The following is a 14446-nucleotide window of genomic DNA, read 5'->3' on the forward strand; positions in this document are numbered from 1 at the left end:
TGAGATTCAAAAACTGATTTATTATGTTTACAGGCTAATAATATTCACCCAGATCATAAAATTTACTGAAATTAAGTAACAGAAACACCCTTAAAAATCTGTAGGATTACTGGTAAGGTATCATTCAGATTATCATAAAACTATTAGAGTCATCCATATGATATATTGCTCTAAATTGAATATACATATACATACCTTATAAAAGCTCCTTATAAATTTAAAAAGCTTTTTCACAATTTTTTTTAAAGGGCTCTTTGATTGCAAGGAAGAGTTCTTCAGAATGATAAGGATTCAATACAGAACTGACATTCTACCTAGAAAGCAGCCAGGTTTTCATATGTAAATTCTCCAGTGTGTTTTGATTTTTACTTCTAAAAAGTGTATTGTGCCGTGTATAGAATGAGTATTTTTGGAATAGTTGCATAATGTTAAATTTTGCCCTTGGTGAATTTTTCTTTGGTTGCCTGAAAAACTATTGCTTCATTTTAGATTTGAAATTACAGATTCATAAGTGCCCAAAGGCCTTTATACATTAACTAGTTAATATGAGATGCCATCATGATTAATGAATGAGGGTTCTTTTTAAAAAGCAATACTTTCAGTACCAGTTTTCATGGCATGAGTCTGAAGTTGCATAAGAAGTGGAAGAAAACAACTTCAAATTTTTCAGGAAAACCTGAAAAATAAACCAACAAAGAGAGAAATGCCAACATAAGTGGATTACAGTGAGATATGTTTGGGTTTATTCTAATATGTTAAAGAGTAATTATTGACATTAGATTAAAAAAAATTTTGGAAAAAGTTGGTAAATATTTTGTGGATGGGTGAACTGAAAACAAGGCAAAAATGCACTTTTAGCTATAATTATCAGCCATTCATATTTAAAAATTAATAGAGGAAACAGGAAAGGAAGTGTCCATGGAGGATGCTCTACTGGAAGGTACTAATGGCTGACATCAGAAGAGTCTAAGATCTAAGTCTCAGATGAAAAAAAAGGCTACAGGCTGACTGTTTTCAATCTCAGAACAAACATCCAGCTTGCTCTGTTGTTAGAAGCAGATGTGAACAGGAGGACCAGCTGGAAGAAAATATACCTGCAAAAAAGAGATAGTTGAATCAGGGTTAGTGATGAGGACTTCAACAGTTTTTAGAACAGGACCCAGGGTTTTATATCATTGGAGGCAGTAAAAGGGGAGTAAAAGGAGAGCTGATGATTTATTTAAAAAATATGGATATTGATCTAGTACCGATATCTAACTGTGATGGACAAAAGCTCTCTAACAGTTTAAAGTTAGAAAGTGTATGTTTATTCAATGCTGGGCAGCATGCAGGATAGCTCCCAAATACACACCAAAGCTTCCAAGTGATTACAGAGCCCTTTTATCCATACAAGTATTGAATACCCAAAATCCAAACACATGTTCATAATTTTGGTACATCCCATTCCTTACTTCACAAGCTAATCATTTCAAGAGCTATTAAGCATGCACAGTTTGTTCCTTGGAGTGGGTCGGTGTCCCTTTCATGGGAAGGTGTCCCAAAATGAGGAAGTAAATGAGGTCAAAATGAGGAAGTAAATGAAGTCTTCCTCGTTCTGACCTTTCTACCTTTTCAATGCAAATATGGCAAATGAACTCTTGGTAGAACTCCCATTCCTTGTCTTCAATTGGTTTCAGAACAGAGGAGGCCCAGAATTGTCTTATGTTCCTAAAAGCTCTTTGTCAGTTTCTATATTCTTCATTATAAACCCAGCTAACTAAACATTGTGCTGACAAGCAATCAATTATTAGTTAACTACTAACTCTTAACTTCATCAAGGCCTACTCATTTATTATTATTATTTTAATTAACTCTAGTAAGGCTTATTTCTAACTAAAATCTTAGCTCCTCTAAAATCTCTAAATTCCTTAAAGTTTACATTTCAGGCAGAGGTGGGTTTAGTGGAGGAAAACAGTCAGACATGCCTGGCGTCCCCCCACACCCAGGGAGGGTGTGCAGCAGCTCTGATTTGCATCAGGTACCAGCTGAGCTGTTGTACAGCCTCTTCCATTCACCTGCCAGGATCCTCTCTACACACACGGTCCGCAAAAGGTACACAGACACCACAAAGGATATGCCAAATTCTAATTTCTGTCTTCTCCATGTCCATCATAAATTGCTTTATGACATCTTTTGGTTTCAGTCCAGCCACTGGAACCATGTAGAGGGACAGAGGATGGGTCTGACAGTCTTTTCCTGAACTGTTCATTCAAAGACTCTTTGCCTTGCACAGCTTTGTAGCATTTTGAAGCAAAGGTAATGTGCTTTGCAAAGTCATCTTGCTGAAGAAGAAAAGAGAATGAGGATTTACATACAATAATGATAGAATTTATAGGAGTAAACTTGACACTATTACCCCAGTTCTCTCTTGCCTGGTTACCCACTTCTACAAAAATTGGTGGAATTCTGTTCCATTTGAGACATCAAATAAGGATGAAATCAGCCACTGGTTTAACATGTTCTTGAAAAGAGGACAGATTGTTTCTGTAGGAGACTACAAGAGCAAGCTCAACAATGGTCAGTTTGGAGTATGAGATTAATTCTGGACAATTAAGCTTCTCCCCCCTCAGTAACAGAATAATGGAAATGTTCAGGTTTCCTAAAAGGAAGGAAACTATTACTTCCAAGAAATGTCATCAGCTAACATGAACTAAAATACTTTTCCCCCGCCTTTTTTTTTTTTTTTTTTTTTTTTTTTTTTTTTTTTCCCTGTGGCAGGAGCTTCTTTTTCTTGCATTGTTTGAGGTGTCATCACTGTGTGCTACCCTGGTTCTCCCTTCATTTCTCACTTTCAGCTTCCCTATCTGGGATCTGTTACTGCAGACTCTGCTTTCCCTCCCTCCACCAGCGTCCTCTCCAGTTCCTCAAGATCTTTGAGTCCATGTGACATCTACTTCAGCATCACAGCATCACTTTGCTAGTGGCAAAGAATAAAAAAGTGTCTTACTATCATGGAAAGAACCAGCACTTCTCCTGCTCTGTGCTAAAAAAATTGTGGGAGGGAAAAGCAGCAGTTTCTGCAATGCTCACTTTTCCCTGGCACTCATAGCTCCCCTCTTGGACTACAAGAAAAGGAAGTTAAAGAGAAGACATTCAGCCTGACTCTGGGATCTTTACTCTTTTCAGCAGAAATTTGCATATAAAAATCATTACCAAAAAGATAAGGACACTGATGTTGAAATTATTTTAACTATGCAATTCAAGATTTCCTAGAAACGGGGAATGATGCTTTTTAAAATGGCCCAGACCTTTTCATGATTTCCAAAGGCATTGCAAATCATTCTGGTCAAAAATAACAAGTTTCCAAAGGTCAGAATTTCCTACAAAACAGAAATTCAGCTAATTTGAGCTGTTAGTGACATCCTCACTCACAACAGCTTAGAAAATCCAGTTGTTTCTGGTGTCACAGGAAAATGACAAGGAGATTGCCCCATTTGATGGTCTTGTCCACAAAGAATGTATGCTCTAACTTTACAAGTAAAAGTTAAAGTCTTAAAAAGAGTTCCAGAACACTAGTTAATAGCAACACAGGCTATGTACATGCTGCTTAGTCACCTAAATCAGAAAAAGATCAAAAATAAATCTGATTATAATGATTACTAAAGTTAAGACCAACAGACATTGAGGTGAATGAATTGCCACCTTTCTGCAGAAATAAACTCCTTGGAAAACATAATGAGCAATCATGGCTCTGTAAGAGTGCTTATTCATACACCTGCATAATGTATTTAAGGCACTTTTTAAAACACAAAGTTCCAGTTTGTACCTATACTGCCTGAGCTGCATGATTAAGTTTTTTCCTTGGATTTCAAAAATCTATGTGCGAGTGGGAAGGCAGCAAAGAAATTGTAAAGGCTACTTGTATGGCAGTTTAAAAGGCAGATATTTGTAGACATGATTCTGCTTAAAGAAGTCAGCTTAAATCCCCTGTGATGTGGGTTTTAACTTGTGCCCATGAAAGAGGTGTTTTAACTCCTTTTTAGACAGGAAACAAGGGAAGTGTTCTCAATAGTTTGTGGATGATGCCTGCTGAGATCTCAGGTTCTGGCCCAGGCCACAGCTGGGTGTTCTCTTTGCTGTTTAATGCCCACAGGGGTGGAGTCAGAGCATGGCAGGAGAAGCCACTTCCCTTATCTGGGTTCATCAGCAGCCACAGGGGCTTGGCTGAGCAGGGCAGAGCAGCCCTGGGCTGTGTGTTCACAGGAAGGTGACACACCTGCCTTCTTGCACAGAGCAGATGTGTCAGCCCAGCCCTCTCCAGCTGGCCTCTCCTCTGGCTAATAGGGAGCACTGGAAAAGAAATCGAGTAAATTATTGATTTGTTTTCCTTGATGGGAAATTACTAAAAAAGCAGCTTTATGGAAACTCTTGGGAAGAGATAGTCTGATTTAATTTTGGACATCAATCACTAAATTCTGTGATTTACAAACCAAGATGCTGTTTTGTTGAGGAAATTTCTGCTTGCCAAGAGCTGCACCCTTGGAGCTGCTGCCTGGGGCCCTATTGAGTTTGACTTTTTTGTCCTTGTGTCCTTGACCTAAAGCAGGAATAAAGCTCCTGCTTTAAAGCTGGTTATACTGGCTTGCCATTAGGATGATGGTGTGCCCTTCCATCATTTGGAAAGATGCTGTGAAAGGCCTAGGGGCACCCATCCCTTGCTGGGGTTTGGATACTGGGGTCTGTACACAGGGGTCTGTCCTGGTTCCCAGCCCATGCAATCCCTCACAGTGTAAAGAGGGCCTGTACATTTATGTAAATGTATATACTTATTTTCTGCCTAGCTCTGCAGAGGAGCAGTAACCACACTGCCCATTAAATTGTGTTTACCCTCAGAGACCTCGGGGCCATATAAAAGAACACAAAAGATAATCAAGGCAGGCTCAGAGCAATAGCCAGAGACACAGGCACACTTACAATGAACAACATGATGTTGCATGACAAAAGAGGATTGTATTCCTACCTTCACCTCTGTGAATAGTCTTGTCCCAGTGAAGGACAAGCCAGGGACCACAGAAATAACTCTGGCAGATTGCCATGTCAAGAAAACTTGTGAAGAAAATTGTCTCTCCTAAGAAGTGGCCTGTGTTGTTGCCTTCACTGCAGATCTATTTTGTTCACTGCTGATATTTTTATACACTGAGAGAAACATTCTGACTAAAGTCAATTGTGTTGTTCAGCCATAAGTTCCCTAACACACATGTCCATCCTAATGAGTAGTTTAGTTGTAGACATCAATTATTTCTGCCTCTTTCCCATGAGAGAGCACCCAGAGTTTTAAATCATGTTTCTTTTCCCAGCGTTTGTCATTCTCATTTGGTTTAGAGGAGCTGAAAAAGAAGTAGTCAATTCCCACTTCCTTCCTTTGCAGAATTGCAGTAATAACCTAGAATTACTGTTCGACATCCAATCTTTTCCAGCAGATGGCTTTCAGCAAATAAATGTGCTCAACTTGCCAAGCTTTGTCCTGAAGTACAAAAGCTATCCACATTATATCAGGATTTTAAGAGTTTTTGTTTTTTTATTGTGATCTATATTTTGTTCATGTATCATCATATGAGATGAGAAGTAAACTCCTATTTATTCAAATTTACATTATGTATCTCATATCAAGTGCAGATTGTAGAAGTAGGAGGTAGAAGCAAAAGAGTGTGAATAGGTCAAACTCAGCCCCAGTTTTTACAGCACCTGATCTCAAGTGTTATAATTAGTTAAGAAAAAATAATCACCTTCCCTTTACCTCACCCAACTTTATAAAAAGGATCTGTCCACCTCTGAGAAACATAAAAGTATTTTAGGAGCCTTTATAAGGGTAAAATGTAATCCAAATGCCTCCCAAAACACAAAAAAATGAACTGAGGAAGGAAATATTTTTTTTATGTCCACCACATGACACTAATATATCAAAACCAAACCATGCCAAAAAAAAAAAAAAAACCAAACAAAAAAAAAACCACCCAAGACCATATAAAGATGCTTGCAAGATCTGTAAGGCATCAGCTAAAAAGCACAGTACAATTCAGTGACTGGCAGCTGAAAGTTAAGTTTGGAAAACTCAAACCAGAATGAGGATATGAGATTTTCAAGTGAGGTTAATTATCAATTAAAAAAAAAAAATCCACACAGGACTGGAAATTCTCTATTCCTCAACTGGCTTTAATTTCTGGTCTCTTTATATTGCTAAAACATCCAGGTAGTTCCTTCCATACAAATGAATCCACTAAGACTTTTCTATCAGGTTGTACCGCCGCAGTAGCAAGTGGGACTTATCCTTAAAAAGTCTGAGCAGATTCCTGTTCAGAGTTCTGCTTTTTTACCCAGATTGCAGTAAAGTCTCAAACCTCCTGAACATCCTCTCCTCACACCACCCTCCCCAGGCTCTCTTTCATTTCCTAGGACCACCCACAAAATCACTTACACTCTCCTTAGTCTGTTGTGAACACCCACCCACTCCTTTGGCAAAACATCAAAACACATATTTACCTTGACAATAATTTCTTTTCTCTCTCAGATCTTCTTCATTCAAACCTGCACTTGTCCCAGCTGAGCAGATGTATGGTCTTGCTGGTAAGTTTTCTCCCTCTTCCACTCCATTTTTGCCCTTTCTGTCCCATGAGCTTCTTTGTGGCTTTTTTTATTTCCTAAGTTCTTCCTCCAAGGAGCCTGTGCTACTGCTTTGAGAACTACAGGAGATGTCCCTTAATTTCCAGCAAAAGGTCTTGCTAGAGGACAGAGAAACTGTGAAAATAAAAGTCCTATTTTTTGATGATAATGTGAATAACTCTCCAGGATTCCTCTTAAAATGTCTACCAGCACTTGCTCAGAACTAAACAAGAATGTGGATACAACATTAGTAGAGGGGAAAACACGTGAAATTCTGCATTGTGTGGGCACAATTTTCCCTTTTGAGAAAGAAAGGTACTGAGTACTGAAATTCAGAGTGACAAAAATAATTGTGCTCTGTACCTTATTTGACTTCATTTTTAATTGATTATGGAAGTATTTTTCTCCTTGTATATGCCAATAGCACAAGACTTTCTCATTTCACTGTATCTTGTAACAATTATACTTTTATTGGATGTACATTTTCAGCATGCTGTACATGAACACATGACATATCAGCAGTCATCCTGACACACAGAGCCATGCTGTATCTACACAGATGTAAGTTTGCTGTGCTGGACACAAGCAGAAGCCAAGTCTCAGGCTCCCACAGGGCTCTGAGCTGCAGACAATTTCCTTTCTTGCTGAAAAACTCTCCAGGGTGTCCCACATTGGTAAGCTTGCACATGCACAGCTCAGAGAGACAAAATCACAAGTTCCTTTATTCAAGTAAGGTTTTGCATTTGTTTTTAGCAAGAGTACGTCTTCATGTCAGAAGGGATATGTGTACCTGAGAGACCTTTTTCAGTAAAAGGTTTTACACACTGAGGTCATAATTTAGAGGGGAAGGATAAGGTTTAAGGCAGACAGTCACCCAAACATTTCAGGATATGACCAAATGAAGTTTACAGAGCCATGCACTAGGTTTGAATGGCTCTGTACATGGAAGGTCCTGTAATCCCAGTATGGACATTCACTGGGGTGGTTTCTGTGTTCCCGATTAGACATGTTCTCATTTTTAGCTCAGAGCTCTCAAGTGCTGCTCTAGCTTCCACCAGCAAGATCAAAGGGCCAAATTGCAACCGAGGGTCAGAATGGCTCAGGGCTACTCTAGGCATATGTCTCACCCTCTCATCAAACCTGTCCTTCTGGCATTGAGAGCAGAAGAAAGGAGCCCCCTGATCAAACATCAGATGTGCAAACATCAGATACCTTCTCTCCAGAGCTGGTTTTCCCAGGTAATACAGTCAGCATACTTAGATTTGGTATTAGTTGTGCAGAAGATATCTGAGGTTCAAAAATATTTCTATAAACAAAGCAGATCCCATGTGAAGGATTCTCTCAGATCAATTCAGGGGTAAAAATGGACAACTTTGGTGGATATAGACATGACCCAACTCCCTGGAGACCAAAGCTTGCTGGATATGACCCAGCCCTGCTCTGGAAGTAGCTGAGCTGAGCCAGGGCTGAGCCAGTATTATGGTTCTCAAGGCAGCAAACACCCACAGGTCACATGGTGATATATCACACAAAGGTTGTGTAAACAATGCTGGTGGACTGATGAAGTCTCCTCTCAATTCAGCTAGAACAAACTCTTCTCTGCTCCATGTTCTTTAGAAGTTCAAACAACCTTGAGACCACAATGCTTGATGTGTCATATCAAAGTGAATTCTCAGGGATACTTTTTCAAGAGATATGTCAACAGTTCTCTGAAGAGCTATTCGTGTACAGAACCTCTGTCAGGGTAATGTTCTAGAAAGAAGAATAGAGACTCTGCGGATTAATATAAAAATAGTAGAAAGAAAGCTCACCAGCAGAACTGTGAGGACTGGCAAAGGATCCCTCTTGTTTCCATCTCTTTTCCTTTATCTGAAAAGATAAAAACAACTTTTAATAGTAGAAAGGGAAGGGAAGACTCCGCAATCAAGCAGCAGCCATTATCCTTTTATTCAATGCTGTAGTCTTTCTCCCCACACCCCAAACACAAGAGCACTCACAGTGACAAATTCCTTCCACATAACACTCTTCCAACTTGGAAAAGCATGTACAGAACCTGGAGTCAATAGGGAAAGTAATCTAGCTCAAGTGATTTCTCACAGTGATGGGAATTGAAGTGATTTTCCCGAGTCACAGAAGGAGCAGCACAGCAGACAGGCACTGCAGCAGGAGAGAAGCAGCCCTGTGGGAGAGGGACCATCTAGGGCAAGGGAGCCAAAGAAAAACAAACCATGGTGCTGCACTTTGCATTCTCACTGCCCTCATGGCAGAGCTGCAGCTGGATGTTGGAGGGGAGCCTGTTTCCAGCCCATTCATCCCCCTCCTAGGAGTATCCCTATCTGCTGTCAGCCAGGATCAATGTTTGCAAACATTAAAAATGGCTTATTTATAAAAATATAACAAAAAATGAGGTGGGGAGATAGGTGTGTCTTGAGATAATCAATGAGCATAAAGAAAAAATAGAAGCCCAGAGTACTTGAAAGACTTCTAGTAAGTGCTTTACAGTTTAAAGCAGATAATGAGAATTGCATTCTAGTTGGATGGCTTTAAAGAAAAAATGTCACTGAAAAAGAGTTGATAAATCTAACTAATTTTTTTTTTCATAGTTCTTCCTACTTTTGCTTGAAGAAAGTGAAATTACCAGTACTGCTCCTCTCCACCATATTTATAGAGAAAAGGAACATGTTTCCCAACTTCAAATTGTTTCCCAACTTTAAAGATATTTTGGCAGGAACTCAGCACAGTGAGGATGGAGAGAGAGAACATGTCTGGGAGGAGAGACTCCAGTCTTTCCCTCAGTTATTCAGGTTCCAGCTCCTCAGTGCTCTGTGATCATTTTCTGAGACAGCAGTTCAGTCTCCAGTGTGCTAACTGTAAAAGTTAGGAAGTCATCCTTATTTTGCAGACCATTAAGTTTTGAACTTCAAGGTTACACAAAGCTGTATTTCTAGTTTTACTTGCTACAGGTCTGCAGATCGGATTTACACAAGTTTGAAGAACATTGATTAATGAGATAAGGCAGTAGTCAATGAAAGCAACAAATGGTTGGACTCAGGAGGACTGACTTGAGAACCAATTAATGTGTGGACATGCCAGCTGGGCTGGCAGCACGCAGGGCACTTCACTACCTGCTGCCACTGCTGGCACTGCACCAAGAAGAATCTGAGCATCTGTCAGTCCCCAGGATCCGAAACAGAAAACTGCAACACAGAGGGCTTCAAAACAAGCCTTGAACATCAAAACTCTCTGCAAATCCCTAGAAGAAAAAAGATAGACATAGTGTGGAAATAACTGTATTAAAAATAAAATATTTAATTGTTTCCTATGCAAAAGAAAGTCTAATATACATGGACTTTTCTCTGTTCCTCTTCGACTGCAGATGCAACTCTTTTCTCAAAATTTATTTTGATTACCTTAATTGACATCAAAATCATTTGTTTTCTCTGTGAATATCTTAAAGTAAGACTTTAGCTACAGGCTTCACTTTTCTCTCCCATTTCCCCCAGTTCATTTTAATAAAGTCAAAATTCCTTCCAAAGAGTTGCTGAATCAGTTAGGAAAAATTATAGTGAGCAAGCCATATTTCACTTAACTGCGTATCATTGGCCTTCAAGGACTTCTCTATTGAAAAACAAAATTTCTCTAACTTTGCTCATTATTTAACCAAAAAGCAGGGAGGAATATCACTATTCTGCCTCCCCTTTCCTGCTGAAAGGAACACAGTCTAGATATGAGCTACTGCCAGGAGTTGACACCATCAGTCTTAAAAGGAGAAAATTGATTTTGCAATCTCACAGTGAATACACAAAAGCAGCAAGTTGATCAGGGCTACCTTGTGGTCATGTGCCCAGTAGGAACCACTATTGCTTTCAGTAGATAGGTTTTGATGGGATGGGAGGTGAAATATCAGGAATCAGTGTCAAAAACTAAGTTTTTAGTACTTAATCACCATAATCTTCATTTCAGAAAAGATATTTTGACTTTCACTTGAAGACAGCTACATTGCAAAGAGGCACACAGTTCAGAACTCAGTGAATAAATTAGAAAATAAATTAACGAAATTACCATGTTTACTTTTCTTTCTCCCATGCTTCATCCCTTTGACTTTACTTTCTAAAATATCAGACTTAACCTCAGCATTTAAATATAAATGTCAACTAAAATTAACTTGTGCTGCAAGCTGTACCTACATCTGAGATGAATGAACTAAGTGTTATGAGGGGTCTTTTGGCAGGTCCTGCATAAGACTTTCTCAGGCCATAATCCAAATTACTGGATCCTTCTAAATCATTAGAAAATATTCTGTAAGATATAGTAGGTGTTTGACTGTGTTATCAATGAAGAAGAATGACTATATGTTTGGATTAAAGAGATAATCATTCTATAATGTTTGCTTCAGAGAATGAATCACAGAAAACGCAGCTTTCAGCTGAGGTGTTTATGTCTGTATTATGCATCAGCAGGCTTGATCATAGTGGAACTTTAATGAGACATTTGTGTAGAGCAGTTGAAGTCGTCTAATTACAGACTTTTCTAGGAGCATCTTTTGTTCCCAGTGGGACCTGGCCTATTTTCAGAGTAGTCTGGCTGGAAAGAAAGGATTAGTTTACCTGTCTCCATTCCTGAAAGCTAACATGACTGAAGGCAGTGCCCCTTTGTACTTACCAGGAAAATTCTCTCCTATTAGATGCTAAGCTCAGATTAATGCTTTAATTGTTGGAAATCTAGAATATGTTTGATTGAAGTTCAGCAATAAGAAGAGATGCAACTGATGGAAGTTTGTGTGCTCACTGAAATTTAGAAAAAAAATTTGAAAACTTCTGTCATTTTCAAGCAAAAAAACTTGCAAGTTTTATCTGAGTATATCTTACCATTCCATGTCTTCATGGATATCATAGTATATCTTCATATATATCTTTATTTATCAAATAAAGATATCATAGGGTGAAGACACCATGGTGGTGGAACTATCTTATACACAAACTGTTGACTAACTTACAAGCCACTAATTTTGCTGAGGCCACTATCAGTAGTCAGGTCCCCACAAGGGAAGCTCCTCAAAGAGAGCTGAGTGTGTAGTCAGGTAGCTGAACTCTGAGTTGCATGTGGAAGACATGACATGTCCTAAAAACAGTATTCAAAATGTTTATAAACCCAAGATGGGTTTAGAAGATGGAATGGTAGACCAAGAGATGGATGCAAGTCAAATTTCAGCAAAGGTTGAGTGCCTACTCTACACTGGCCCTTGTCCCATCAAAATGTTGGCCTTACTCTGGCAAGCCTAGGAAATTTTTTGTGAAGAGGTAGAAGTGAGATCTTACTGTTCCGTTTGCTTTTGTGTCCAGGCTTTTACCATTTTACCATTGCTGCTGGAATTTTGGAAACAAATTCAAAACCTATTATAAACTCCAGTAATTACCAATCTGAGGACAGAGATTTTACAGATGACTAAAAACAATCTTCTTGAGACCTTATAAACAGCTGTCCTAAGTGAGTTCCTTTGAGCTGTCCTGGACCACAGGCTGCACCAACACCTCCCTCGGTGTGGGACTCTAGGAGCTCACAAACCCTTCATCTGGCAATATCTGAAAAACCATTGCTGATGACAAGATTTAGGCTGACACCCCACAGGACATTCCTCAAGGTGCAAGCCATGCCTGATGAGAAACACAAAGGGACTTGCATTTCACCGAGTTTTTGATAAGTACCTTTGTGCACAAAGATTTATACACCTCTGACTTTTGCACCTTTATTTGTACTCTTACCCTTTCCCATCCTGGTCTTTATGTAAATAATCACAAATTTATTCCAATCTGATTTTCCTATCCATGCTTCATCTATATAGAGTAACAGACTCAACTTTGTCATCGAGGTCTGTTGAGGTTGTACTTTCATAAATTCCTATTAAAACCTTAGTTTTGTCAATCAACTTGATGGTGATCCTTTAAGTGGCCAAAACCACTCATTTGTAACACAGGTGAAAATAACTTTTTTTTAAGTCAGTAAAATTTATGTCCTGTTGCCACTGTGAAATCAAAGAGAATCAGTTAAATCACTGAAAACTTGATTATGATAATTTAACCATCTACTAATTCTCCCAGCTCTCATCCAAAACCTTGTAGATTGGTTTGATGGTGAAAAGGCATGCAAATCCTAGCATTGTCATGGATTGCACAACCATGATAATAAGCCTGTAAGCACCAATAACTATTAGGGGGGAAAAAAAACTTCACAGAAAATTGCATTAATGATAATGAAATCAGAAAGCTGAGAGTCCACTACAGTATTTCAATCAGTTTGCAAAACAACATAGCAATAGAAAATCAGTATGTTATTTCTGATCCAACAAATGAAAGCTGATATCTACCTAACTGTTAAATTGACAGACATGTTTTCATAAACAGCAACATACTTTTATGAAAGGCCCCTAGCTGATGTGCAAAAAATAGTAATACCCCTTTTTGTAACCAGAAGCTGTTTAGGTAAGAAAGGAAATTCCCTATGTATTGGCTTTTGAAATTCCTCAGAGGAGATCCAGGAACATCCATCTCTTCTTGACAAATGATAGTATAGAGAAAAATTATCACTAAGCATATTGTGATTGCCACAGAAATCAGAAAACACTCTCTGGCAGACTTGACAGGGAACCAATTCCTAAAAGCAAAAGATTTTATGTGAAAATTCTCTTTCTCAGCAGGACTCTGTGCCATGAAAATCAGCAGTTGTAATGTCTCAAGCAGTTATTTTCAGATCATATGGAGTACTAAGTGATCTCAGAGATAACCAGGAACAACATATGCACTGATTTAATATGAAATATTTTAATTGTTCTGAGAAAAGGAGTAGGATGCCGATGTCACAGGCTGATTAAATATAGCCTTTACATTGAACAGGAGTACATTCATGCTTAGATAAAGTAAGAGCTGCATGGCAGATTACCAAATTGGGAAAAGCATTTGGGCTCATATCTCCCCCTGCATTGCCACGTCCTGTACATTCACACCCAGCTCTCCCTGCAGCCAGCACCTCCTCCAGCGTTCATTAGGTCTTGTAGCGTGTTCCTCACTTGTCTGCTCACTTAGTCAGTCCCAGCAGGGGAAATATTTGCAGTAGGGTGTCTTCTGTAATAATCTAGATAGTATTTAGAGTCTGCAGACCACTTTTTCCCTCTGCTGCAGAAGTTCAGTTGTGCGTGGGTGGAATTCATCTTACCCAAATATGGTCCACAGAGAAAGAAATAAGCACTGCTGGGCAAGAATTTTCGGCTCTATTTTAGGCGCTGACCTCAGGATGAGATTTATGTCACCAAGCACCTATTTCTCTTCTCTGACAGTGCAGTGAGCCTGTGTTGACTCACTCAGATGTAGGAGTCTACAGCTGGTCTGGTGAATACTGCCTGGAGTCTCGTGAAGGCAAGGGCAAGACTTTGGACTGGAGGTAAACTCTTACGAAAAGCAAATGCAAGCATCAGCTGTGAGTAGCAGGGCAGACTGCTGAGGAGATAAAGTGCATCAGGACTGAGGAATGCACTTGACTGCTGGTGGTAGATTTTAAAGCAGCCCTGCTACAAATATTCTGAGATTCAGAAATACCTGAGCTTTTACCTGCTAATTTTAATCTTGTTCTGGTGTGCTTTTGTCTGAGTTTTGGTTACACACTGCCAAGTCGAAAGTTTGATGTTTCAGTGATTACAAAGGACTTGCTTAAATTTGATAGCTGCAATAAGGACAAAATTCATTAATTTAAAAGACAATAGCTATTCCTAAATAACAGCTTACATAGATGAGAGACAGATGGAAGAGCATGTTAT

General features: G+C 39.0%; 1 long non-coding RNA gene across 6 annotated transcripts in view; it reads right to left on the minus strand.

Moving 5' to 3' along the window:
- Positions 1-14446, minus strand: part of LOC110481881 (uncharacterized) — a 15571-nt gene continuing 1125 nt past the window's right edge. For 2 of the 6 annotated variants that reach the window (XR_014954691.1, XR_002467333.4), the window contains exons 3-7: positions 11302-11426; positions 9765-9892; positions 8451-8508; positions 6520-6774; positions 1-1094 (exon numbers count right to left, since the gene is read on the minus strand). This is a non-coding gene — a long non-coding RNA (uncharacterized LOC110481881). Of the gene's footprint in view, positions 1095-1284; positions 2322-2360; positions 2957-6519; positions 6775-8450; positions 8509-9764; positions 9893-11301; positions 11427-14446 lie in introns of those variants that run through there. The other 4 variants (XR_002467336.4, XR_002467332.4, XR_002467335.4 and 1 more) reach the window with 3 other exon arrangements.

Source organism: Lonchura striata, chromosome 4 (genome assembly GCF_050655825.1).
Source record: "Lonchura striata isolate lonStrDom1 chromosome 4, ASM5065582v1, whole genome shotgun sequence".
Taxonomy (NCBI): Eukaryota; Metazoa; Chordata; class Aves; order Passeriformes; family Estrildidae; genus Lonchura; species Lonchura striata.